The sequence below is a fragment of the Amblyomma maculatum genome, chromosome 10 (genome assembly GCF_055883805.1).
Source record: "Amblyomma maculatum isolate TAMU_Amacu chromosome 10, ASM5588380v1, whole genome shotgun sequence".
Taxonomy (NCBI): Eukaryota; Metazoa; Arthropoda; class Arachnida; order Ixodida; family Ixodidae; genus Amblyomma; species Amblyomma maculatum.
In genome coordinates, this window is record NC_139353.1 from 19,351,835 (window position 1) to 19,364,173 (window position 12,339).

At 43.1% G+C, this 12,339-nt stretch overlaps 1 long non-coding RNA gene across 1 annotated transcript in view; it reads left to right on the forward strand.

Annotated features, from left to right (window-relative positions):
- The first annotated feature begins 4,980 nt into the window (after positions 1 to 4,980).
- The window catches only part of LOC146175761 (uncharacterized), a 42,311-nt gene continuing 34,952 nt past the window's right edge, over positions 4,981 to 12,339 (forward strand). Inside the window, exon 1 of the long non-coding RNA XR_014701151.1 lies at positions 4,981 to 5,040. This is a non-coding gene — a long non-coding RNA (uncharacterized LOC146175761). The remainder of the gene's footprint in view (positions 5,041 to 12,339) is intronic.

The window sequence follows — 12,339 nt, forward strand, 5'->3', positions numbered from 1 at the left end:
CCTGACACTGTTTTACCAATAGAGTGTACATAACATTCGTTCGCTGAGAGGATGGTATACCACCACCTTTTTTTTGTGCAGTGCCTATCGATGTTTACCCATTTGTTTTGTCGCGGGATCTATACCGATTCGCGGTGCAGTCAAGGCAACTTTTATTTTATTTTTATCAACATCAGAGGGACAGGCAGTCACAGACAGTATAGAAACCCCAGAGCAAGAGCTCCAATATACTCTACTGACAGTAGGATGCACAGGTTTCATAGTGCCTTTACCTATATATATATATATATATCGGTGTAGCAACACACAGTAGCAGACAAGAACAGTTGCTGTCTGTTGGATGTGCTCTCCGATATACGCAAATACTGAATACCTTCTAAGTCCTTTTTATGAGAGTTAGGTCGAGACGATTAATTGAATAAGATAATAATTTTTCTAACTACTACCTATTTGTATTTGAAATTGTTTAATTTTTTCTTAACGTTGGCACGGCTCAACTCGATTATTGCTCGGCGGAAGCTACTGTGCGCATGAAACAGAAGCCGACGTAGCTCAATTTGATCGTCTAGTGGACAGTAGTTAAGCCTTGACTAATATATAATTACTGATTCAGCGGTGAGCAGTAACTGACGCTGCAGTAGGCAGCCAGACCAGTGCGGCCGTTTTGCTAACGAAAAATGAATTTTATGAAGTGACTTCGCAAAAAAAAAAAAAAAAAAAAAAAACAGGCCTATAACACCAAATGGTAATGAATGATATAACGCAACGTTGCGTTAGCGGTCTACATCTCTTTTTGATGTTGTTTGTAGGTTGCGTAATTAGCCGGTCTCTCGCCGAGAGGAGTAGTTAAGAAGAAAAACTTCGCGCCTCCGCCAAATGCCGGAAACATTAGGGAGCGTTTTTTTCCTCTCTTGTTTATGAAGATTCGGGAAGGGCGTTATTCCGGGCACTTTAATCATGGAAAAGCTCTCTGCCGTGAATTATGCTAACGAGCCCAAAGGGAATTAGGAGGAGAAAGAAGCAAAAATAATGGAGGCGACTGTAGGTGGTAAGAAGTAGAAGCCCGTGGCGCCAGAGGATGCCCTACAAAGATCGGGCGGCACGTTTTATTTCTCAACCTATTTCTTTCCGCTTTATCTTTTGTTGCTATGGAGGGATGAAACCTTCGATAATGAGCTGCCATTAGTCTCGCTGCCGCTGATAAGTGGGCTAGCCGACCAGGATGATTCTGGTACAAGTAGACTACACGACGAGCCGAAGCGTCCACATAACGAACAAAATATGAACAATGCTACCACGTCGGCAGTGCCCTCTCCAGAGTAAGAGTATAAGTGATAAGTAAATAGTTTAAAATGAAAGTGAAGGCCTGATGCCTGGTTCTGGCGCATGATATAGTGAGGCGAAACGTGTAGGCACTTAAATAAGCCTCCCAGAGAGGAGAGCTGTTCCCTGAGCTTGTTTCTCTTCTTAACTTGCCAGGTTGCTATACTGTAAAAACCGTAGACTGTTGTGAACTGAGCTCGAATATTTATAAGGAGGCAACTTAGAATTTATAAGGAGGCAACTTAGAGCAGAAAAACGAATGCAGCAGCAAACGAAGGATTTGAGATAATGAATGGGAAGTGAAAGTTACCAATATAGAAGAAATAAATCACAGAATAGTGCTGCTGCATGCGAGCTAGCTTATGTGAAAAGATGGCAAGGAGCAGATTTGAGACAGGACGATGAAGACGGACGACCCAGGAGCTGACAAGCAACTGGGGTTATTTATGAATGTCTTGGTCTAGCTCAAATGTTTCAAGAGGTTCAGAGTAGCGCAGCAGAATTCAGAATGGGAAAGCGCGAATAAGTTCAACGATGTTCATTTTAGAGAGCGGTATCCCGGTACGATACAATGCCCCAGTTATTATACGATACCCTGATAATATCTAAATATAGCACAAAAAAGGAGCTCTTTTTTGTTTTCACTCAAATAATTTCGCAAAACGGACTGACGGAAAGAACAGCGGACTGTAACTCGCGCAGTATATGGAGACAGGAGTTGAGCGACGGTCGTATACGTTATCGGAAGTTCAGGATTGCGCACTAGACTGAACGGCGTTGCGCCATAACCGAAAAAGACAGGAACTGCCTTTGAATTTCAGTTATTCAGTGTGTGGACTTCGAAATCTGGAGCCAATGTGTCGAACGATCATCATTATCATCCCCACTTGATTGCGCCATCTGTGGAGAAAAGGTCTCTCCAATATTTCACCAATTAACCCTGTCTTGTGCCAGCTACGCTCAGCTATTCCCCGCTGCAAAGTTCCTAATCTCATCCGCCCACCTAACTTTGCGCCGCCACCGCCTATGCTTTCCGAACAATACATTTGGGTAAAGTTGAGGGATTATAGGACATTCTAAAATACGCCCCGCAGACAGTGTGACGACCACTGGATGTTAGCAGATTCTGAAGTACGGCACTATGTGAAAGTAGTGGCAATGCTCACCGTCTGAAAAGAACGAAATACTAGGCTATTTCGTGCCGCAGCCTTGCACGCAAAATCTGTGGACCACGCAAGCTGCAAACAAAGCACATAACTTTCGTATCGCCCAGTAGTCTCGGGCCATACTCGTCGATGTAAAAATGGGACTTTAGTTCTTTAACGTGTGCTAGAGACATGATAATTCGTTCTCATCGTGCTTCGGTATCTAGTCCAAAATCGCCAGATGTGCTGTCCAGAGGCTTTTGTCCCCGATAGTACAAGGGAGATCGAGCGGTCATGGTACAGATAACTTCTGCACGAGAAAGCGTTCTAGTTGTACATTCAAACAATTCGCGAAAAATTCCTCGGGTTCAGTGAAAGCATACGGTTTCTTTCATTCTAAATAGTCTCCATGGAAAGGAACCACATATATGAGACATTTTCTGCGTACGAGCAGTAGTACTAACCAACATAATTCTCTCTGTGATATGGAGACGATTACAGACGGGTTCATACCCAAACCGACACATACTAAACAAAATGCACCCTACCATATACGCGGACAGATGTCCGTGGAGCGATGAAAAACCAACACTGTATCACATCCCATGGGCCTGTCAAAACATAGATGTGGTCCCCAAAAATCGAAACCCGAGTGCGGAGCAATGGGAGACTCTGCTGTCCAGCGACCGCTGCGAAGACCAGCAAGGTCTGGTACAGCGAGCCAAACGGGCGGCAGCAGCCAGCGGAGCCCTGGACTGAGGGCAACCGACCATTGTGCAGAAGTGGACGAGGTCGACGGAGAAGACTCTTGTGGATTCAACAAGCAGACATCTCTGAAGACGTCCCAAAACCGCCAAGTAATATAGGGCTAAATAAAGTTTTTCCTTCCTTCTCTTGTGTTCAACTTCGTCGTTATGTTTCACACTAGTGCACCCTGTGCTTTAAATATGACCAATGCTTGGATGCTTGGGGGAGACGGCACTTACCCTGAACGTGGTTGCTTTATATATTGAAACTATTCAATGTGATATATTCAACAGGTAAAATCAGTTTCAGAAGAGCAGTTTTACTTAGTAATACTGTGCGAATCAGCGCGATGATTGTTCCGAAATAATCCCGACCAAAACGAGCTTCCTCGACTTGCACTGACATGTTGAGGTAGTTAGTTTAGGTTGTGAATCAACATACTTAATACGTTTATAAGGGGAGTATAGCGGCAGTGACTTGGCAAGAAAGGAAGGTACAGTAAGATGTCAGGTTCGGAGAGGAGTTAGGGAGGAACATTTTTTATCTTCATCAATTTTTATACTCTGCGCCAGGAGTAGAACGGAAGCTAAAGAGCACAAATTAGGGTTCACTCTGTCCGGGTGGCGATTGGGCAAACTCAAAATACGTAGCTTACCGAGGCCGATGTACGGTGGTGATGTTATTTGAAGAAACATTCGGAAAGACGTCAATATTTCGCTAACTTTTGCAGACCGAAGGTGGAAGTTCTAGGCCTGGCATTCGGCATAGAAGAATAGGGATGATATGGTTTATAACTATCAGCCCAGCGCGGCGTCGTTACAAAATTTAGGGCTATCTCCGTTTAAGGCTAATGCATGAACTGTGGCAGAGATTACATGCTAGAAAAGCGGCACACATCAGAAGAAAAAAAAAAAAAAAGAAACACCACCTTCGTGAAGCCCCGGACACTTTGGGAATATAACAAGTAGAAAGTGTTTCGGAAAATCTGTAAGAACGCAATTGTACCTGGCGTGTGCTTGGAATCTGGCCGAAACTCAGGATCAAATAAAAATTTTGTAATATATAAAGCGGAAGACAGTATGGCAGGCCTGCTTGGATACTCATGGAAACATAACCACCATGCAGCAGAAAGTTATGTTTAGCGACCAAGTTTCGAAACAAAATTAAACGAAAAGTGACACTCAGTTAAGATAGCATCATAGCCTTAAATCAGAAAGCACAAAGCTCGGAAAGAACGTACTAGCACAAGAGGACAGCGGATAAGCAGGTGCTGGTGTTAGATAGGACGGCTGAAATGAAAATTAAAAAAGAAGGAACCGATTTACTTTTCCAGGCTACGGCTAGATGACTGGCGACGAAGTGCTACCAGGAAACATTTGATCTTGCGGATGCCATTTGCTATTGTTGCATGTGTGGTAGAGAAATGAATGAACAAATTCATTTCTAATGTAAGAGTTCTGATTATACGAATTCATTACAAATCGATGTACCAAAGCTTAGGAAATTCCAGGGCATACTTTTAAAGCTAGTAGCGAGTAATAGGCTATCAGATAATTGATTACCGTATAGCAATTTGCATTAAGGAAGAAGGTAACTGGCGCCCAATCCGAATAAATTTACCACGAAATACATTCTTATAGCGTGGTTAAAATAACCACTTAGCACTAATTAAATTACTATTAAAGCGGATGCTGATGGTTATGTCAATTTTTAAGCATCGCTAATCACGTGGACAGAATTTAGCACTTCTATTTGGAAATGTGGTTTCCGCGTTATGACACCGGCACCGCTTATGAGACTCCATCGTGTGACTTCGTGCTATCAGGTGAGATGCCGAGACCATTGTGCCGAGTTGGTTTAGCGTGTCGCTTTCAAAGTACTGTGGGAACTCTTCATCGGATAATTCTTCATGCGCCCAGTAAAAGTAGCGGTGTTAATCTCGGGATTTAAAAATATTCTGATTTTTGCATCGCACCATGTGTAAATTACCCGTGCATATCTTTCATTGCTGTAGCTTTTGTACATATTTGAAGCTCGGTCTAAGAACCGCAGCGACGGGTCTACACTGACTCGTGTGGTACAGGCGTGATTCATATACTTAGTAGAGCAAGAAGACCGATTTATGGTTAGCTGTGTCTCTGTTAACTAGCGTATCCTGACAAGAGACAACCACGGATGTAAGCCCAAATAGCGCAAAAACCTTCCGCGCGTATAAATTTTTCGAACGCAGCTTCAATATATCAATGTCATGGGGCTTTCGAAAATAGTCGGCTTTAACAGCGAGGGCATGGTAATGAAATTGTCTTAGAGAATGTAGGAAAGAAGCACCAGCAAAAGTCGAAACGACATGACTGCCAAGAAAGCTTAACTCGGATACAATATCATTTTTTCTTGGAAAGTGCAGATTACTTTCTTTATTCTCGTCGAGCATTAATTTTCTCAATGTCGTTTGAGTACTTCTGCGTAGTTTCAAAGCACGAGGACAAAATAAAACATTAAATTGCCAAAAATGAGAAAAACTGAAAAGAAAGAGGCTGAAGCGGTTCAAGAGTGAATTTGAAACACGAGGCTCAACCTTTGTCGTCGGGTCATACGAGACGCCGCGTTCCTGCAGGAGTTTAATAGCCAAGCGGCTGTATATTTTTCAGAGACCGAGATAAAGATAAAAAATGCGCCCAAACTTGGATAACGGGACCAAAAAAAAAAAAAGAAAGAGAAGTCGTTCATACCGGTAGGTACCTGTAGGTTTGATTGGAACAAAAGTAATTATCCTAGGCCGCTAATTTAGATCATCTCCTTACGGCCAGAAAAATTACTAAATTGCGCAGCGCTTTTCCACTGCTTTAATTATGATTTCAATTATTGCCTCGCGTCCGTGTCGTTAATTGATCATAAGCCTATATATTAAGCGCACTTTAGAGGGAAGTTTAAGATTGGTTCTCTGCTTTTTTTGTTTTGCGAATCTGATATTTGGAGACCAATTACTTCGTTGAAGCAACAGAAATAAAAGTTTGTCGAATCGGGCAACGACGGATCACTGAAAGGTGCATATCTTGTTTCGTTCGTGTCATGTAGGTCTTGCATATTTGCCATATGAGAAGCTTAATTACTGTTGTCATGTGGAATACGTCGCCCTGACACGAGTGCGTAGAAAGGAAGCGTCAGCTTTTTGTCTTGTCTTCGATTTCCACCAGGGGCACATCTAAGGTTACGAAATTAGGCAGCCAAAATTTCAATTAACGCTTATCCACCTCGCCGACACGAAAGCTTTACGCTATCTTTTCCTGTAGATGTTCTATGTCCACATTTATGGGCGCAGTGCTGGGACACTATCTCGTAAGGTTGGAATAATTATGTCGTCCACGCCAGCCACGCACTCATTTTGGATGAATACAGCTTTAATTGAAAGCTCTATTGCCTGTGCAGGACGGAACATTATTTGACGCGTAGCAATTCGGTTAATAATCTGTCTTCATTATCCCGGTTTCACTGCAATCAGCCACTCAGCAGGAGGGGCATTGGATGCAGAATGGAACGCAAGATGTAAGGATTGACATAATATATCGGCTTTTAGAATTTCCCTATGATGCCCGCAAGCATTTCAAGAAGTTTAATACAGGTGTCCATTCTAACTGCAACTGACTGAACAAAGATTGTTGGTGCTGTGCACAGTTCTGGGAATATAAACGCATATTTCTAGCAGTTACTCACGCCCAAAGATTCCTCATTGAATTTCGAATGCCAAGCCCAGCCAAGCCAAGAGAGAAAAGAGTCGAAGCAGTGGAGAGCTCCGGAATTATTCAGACCACCTGAAGTTCTTGGACGTGCCGTGACATTACACGGCTTCATCGTTTTAAGTTACAATGATGCGAAAATCAGCCTGCCAAAAAAGCACGAAATACACGAAACTAGAAAAGAGATTCTGTCGCACTCTATTTTTCTCCTCGCGTGATTAATACCGACATTCAAATTCGTAGCCACCGTTAGGATGTTGAAATCCCAGAAGCATGGCAAATGAAATGCAAAGCTTAAATTACTTAGTGACAGTAGATGAGCACTACGCGTTGACCTCAGTATACTTAGTAATCTCTAAAAAAATTGAAAACGTGCTACCGAAATTTTTTGTGCATACTCTTTTGATATCATAGTAAATGATGGAAGGCTCTGCTCTCTCTACTCATTGCTGACCGTGCATTTAATTACTACACTCGCGGACAAGTATTTGTGGTAATGCAGCAGATGCTAGGTATAGGAAAAGGATGGTGATGGTCATTTGCCCACGGGCCATGAGCACAGTGTTCGTCACAGTTCGGGTTGGGGCTGGAGGAGTGGGAGAGCTGAAGGAGGAGAGTTGAAGAGGTGGTGCGGGTCTCTTGTGCTGCGGCAGCTAATTACCCCCAGTATGCGGACCGAAATTCGTTTTTCCGCCTATAGCCTCTGCTGCAGGGCCACAGAGAACTGTCCGCTTTACATGAGAGCTGAGCAACTTGTTTTTTTTTTTTTTTTTTTTTTTTTTTTTTTTTTTTTTTTTTTTTTTTTTGCAGGAATAGAGCCTGTGGCGCTTTTCGGAGCAGAAAGGGTGCTATATGACAACTTGCCTTTCCGCTTTCCAGGGTGGGCGCTCATGTCAGTGCAGTTTTATTTCCAGCGACTCTTGCGAGAGTTGTCACGAACAGCAGTGCTTCACAGTCATCTGTAAAAAGCAGACAAATGACGTCACATGATTAGCGAGAAAACAAAGGGAAAAGGGGCATTCTAAAAAAAGCTGTATTTATTATTGGTAGTTTGACTGCTAAAATAACGGAGCAGTCACTGGTGACCCATTAAAGGGCAACTCCAGTGATGTTTCATATAACTGCGTTACTGGTTACACCGCATTCTCTGTGTCTCCTGTCACCGATAAAACATCATCTTGTAGGCGCGCTGAACTTTAACTCGAGACAATTCACTAACACAAGACAAGACTTGTACGTGCGCGCCTACAAGTTGTCTTGTGTTAGTGAATTGTCTCGAGTTAAAGTTCAGCGCGCCTACAAGATGATGGAAAACCAACTAGCCTCAATTACAGCATTGCTTGCGATAAAGCAATCCATTTTTCACAAATTCTATTTAGAATGGTTTTCAAGAAGGAAAGCAGCAAATCGAAGCCGAGGATGCTTTCATGGCCAGAAATGACGTTCCGGTTGACGAACCCATGACGTCACATACAGTATCGAAAAAACACTCCCAAGCGCGTTGAATGGCGGAAATAGAGACTGGATATCACGACGCAGTTCATGAAATGCCCAAGATGGTCTAATACATGGTTCAAAATTTTTGATGCATTCGAGAAGTGGGTAGTAATGTGTGTGTAATGTCTATGTCGGCGCAAATACAGTGCTGGCTGCAGGAAATCATCTCAACCAAGGCTACGAAAGCACCAGATTTTAAACGAAAGAATTAACCCACTGTTCTCAAATTTACTGAAGTGCTCCAGGATGGAGAAGAAAACCAAATAGTAACAGCTTTGCCAGAATATACGCCAATTTCGAAAAACAACAGATTTTCCCATTAATGAGCATCGACAATGGGGAGATACTTTGAACAGTCCGTGGCTGCAGTTAGTGTGACATCACCCTTTAGTGACATCAGGAATGAAGCTTTCGCTGTCGTATAGTCTACAATTCAAAAGAGAGATGGCGCTACAGGTCTGCTAAAACGTCAGGGAGGTGCTGTTAATCGTAACTGCCGAAAAAGTGTTGGTGCAGCAGTGAAACAACTCCTATAGACGGCATTCGATGTGGTGTTTCGACTAGTACGGGCTCTCCTGTAATCCTCGTATGTTTGGCAGTAGAAAAAAATTTGAGCGGGACGGTTGGTAGACGGAACATGAACATGTTAGGAACGAACCGTATAAATCATGTTAAATAAAAATTATCTGCAGAGTTCACCCCTTTTCTTGTTTCGGCGCGAATTCGCATCGCACGGCGACCACGGGAGAGCTGATTGTTGATTTTGGTTCTCCCGGGGCCCTCAAGATGCACCGCGACCTCCAAGCAGGTCGGCAAATTGAATTCACAACCTTTAAAATACGCGCCCTCATGAGCCGTAGTTTCCCATTGCAAAATGATCTAGAGACTTTCAACAAAATTTTTATTGACTCATTGCCATCATTCAGATTTTCTGCCTTTGTTTATAGTCAATAGACTACCTAAAGATTAATTTTGTTCATTTTGAAGGTAGCGCAAAAATCGAGGACCAAGGAGTAGGAGGACATAGCACGAGCGCTCGTGCTGTGTCCTCCTACGCCTTGATCCTCGTTTTTTGCGCTACCTTCAAAGTGAACAAAATTCAACTCGCCCAACTTTCAACCTTACTAATAAAGATTAAAGTCTCTAGTTCACATTTCCTTTACCCTGTAGACAATCCACATATTGCCCGGAAAATGACTGTAACTGCCTTTTCTATTTTCTATAGACAACTAATGAACTAGCGATATGGTATATTGACCTTTTGTATACAGAGTCTTATAGGTAAAAGCCTATAAATAATATATTGCTACAAATCTATAGACATTCTATAGATTTCACTTGAGAAGTTTATAGGCAGCCAATGGAGTATCTAAATAAATCCCTCCAAAGAATAATAGAGACTCGTAGACGTGCATATATTAACTAGCTTTCTTGAATGGACGCTGCATGTACTGGTTATTTTCTATCGCGTTGTACCCGCTTCCTTCAAATCACTCCAATGGAAGGTATCAGAAACTACTCGTTTTCTTTTCATCGTATCTTATTAATTACTGTGGAAGTTTTCATGAGTTGGACAGAAACCCTGGCCTTAATTTTTGTTTTATGGAAGTATACAACGTTCGTTTAGTGTGTCCACAATGAGCGGAGAAGGCATCATAGAAACTAAACGACCGCACAAGCTGATGAGCGGAACGAAGGTGTCAGATGCACTTGCATTTTCAGCTAGTGTTCAGTCTGTTCTCGAAGGCTCATGTTCTCCCTGTCGGTATTTGTGCACGATTGAGCAAGTGGTACGCGATATTACGCAAACGAAGGTAACTGTTCGGAGACCTTCCCAGCCCTTTTGACGAAATGGTAAGCTTCAAACTAATGTGCCGTAGAGCTCTAATTTATATTTTTTTACTTTTATATGCAGACAGATTAGAAGATATGTTCCTAATTAGTAGCAACCACACTGCTTTTCAGTCGCCGACTTGTCTGCCGTCAGGCGGGCAGCCCACAGGGCTCATAGGGGGACGAAAAATTAGTTTATTACAAGTTCCTGTAAATATTTTGTACGCATTCCTTCCCTTTTAATCACTTGTCTTTACTTGTCTTTTATCGATTTCAGTTTTCCGTAAAAATTGTAGGTGCAAAAATAAGAGAAGATAATGGAAAGAAGAATCTATAATCATTAACGGACCCTTTATATTGTCAGAAAAGAGGGCAAACATATTAGCAATTGATGTAGGTCTTTCTCCGACAAAGACGAGGGCAGAACTCTCAGTTATAGCAGCAATATATACTTCATCTCGGCACGAAGGTCCGGTCAGAGTGCTCATTGTCGACTATAGTGGCATGTGGTGTTCAACATCGCTGCTCTCTACAGGGTGTTCCAGTTAACATGGACCCATACTTGAAAAACGAAAACCCTAAACGTTGTTAGGAGTCATGCAAGGTACGCGGCGCTACTTTTTTCTTTCCTTCTACTTGAATAATCACTGAAAATTAGGAACTTTTCAAAGATCGCTTTAATCGCTCGAGTGTGAACAGGAAATTTGTCGAGCACCACAAAAATGTTCCGACCCAGGTGCTTCCGACAAGGCAGTCTTAGCGCTACTTCTTTTTATTCGGGAAAAATAAAAGCCCGCGAAATTCAAAATTACCACATGACAGCGCGCTACATACGCTCGAATGCACCGCATACTCAGCGCTCTCGTCCGCCACTGGGTAAACGCGATGCCCACAACACAGCATTGTACTAATGCTGGCTCGGTGGCAAGCGCCAGCGATGATGCTGACGCGCCGGAAAAGCGCGCTGTCAACAGCCGATGACGTTCAGCTTGCAATCTGTATACAAAAAAGTGAAGCTCTTGTGATAGCGCAAAAGAGCCAGATTTGACATCATTTTATCAAGTCGCAGATTTGTGTCGCATTCAAGTGGAATGAGCGTGCCATCACGTGGATATTTAAAACTCGAGCTTTTTCAGTTTTGTCAGATAAAAAGAGCCCCGCTAAGACTGCCTTCTCGTTAACACCTGGATCGAACTATTTTCGTGGTTCTCGACAAATTTCCTTATTCACATCTTTTGCGTTTAAAGGCGCAGATAAAAAGGGTTCATTTATTATTTACTAGATATGCAAGTAGGGAGAACGAAAAGCAAAACAGTGGGTATATCACCTGACTGCTAACATTTTCTTGAATTTGATTGAAAAGAACGCTTAGGGGCTTTTTTTTTAAACCTTGATTCATAGTAGCCGAGACACACTGTATGCAAGCGCATGGTGTGCGTACATTGGGCTTTATACTTAAGGCTGAGACACGGTGAATATTGAAGCTTCACGCGCACGCAAGCACGCACGCACGCACGCGCGCACACACACACACACACACACACACACACACACACACACACACACACACACACACACACACACACACACACACACACACACACACACACACACACACACACACACACACACACACACACACACACACACACACACACACACACACACACACACACACACACACACACACACACACACACACACACACACACACACACACACACACACACACACACACACACACACACACACACACACACACACACACACACACACACACACACACACACACACACGCACGCACGCACGCACGCACGCGCACACACACACACACACACACACACACACACGCACACACACACACACACACACACACACACACACACACACACACACACACACACACACACACACGCACGCACACACACACACACACACACACACACACACACACACACACACACACACACACACACACACACACACACACACACACACACACACACACACACACACACACACACACACACACACACACACACACACACACACACACACGT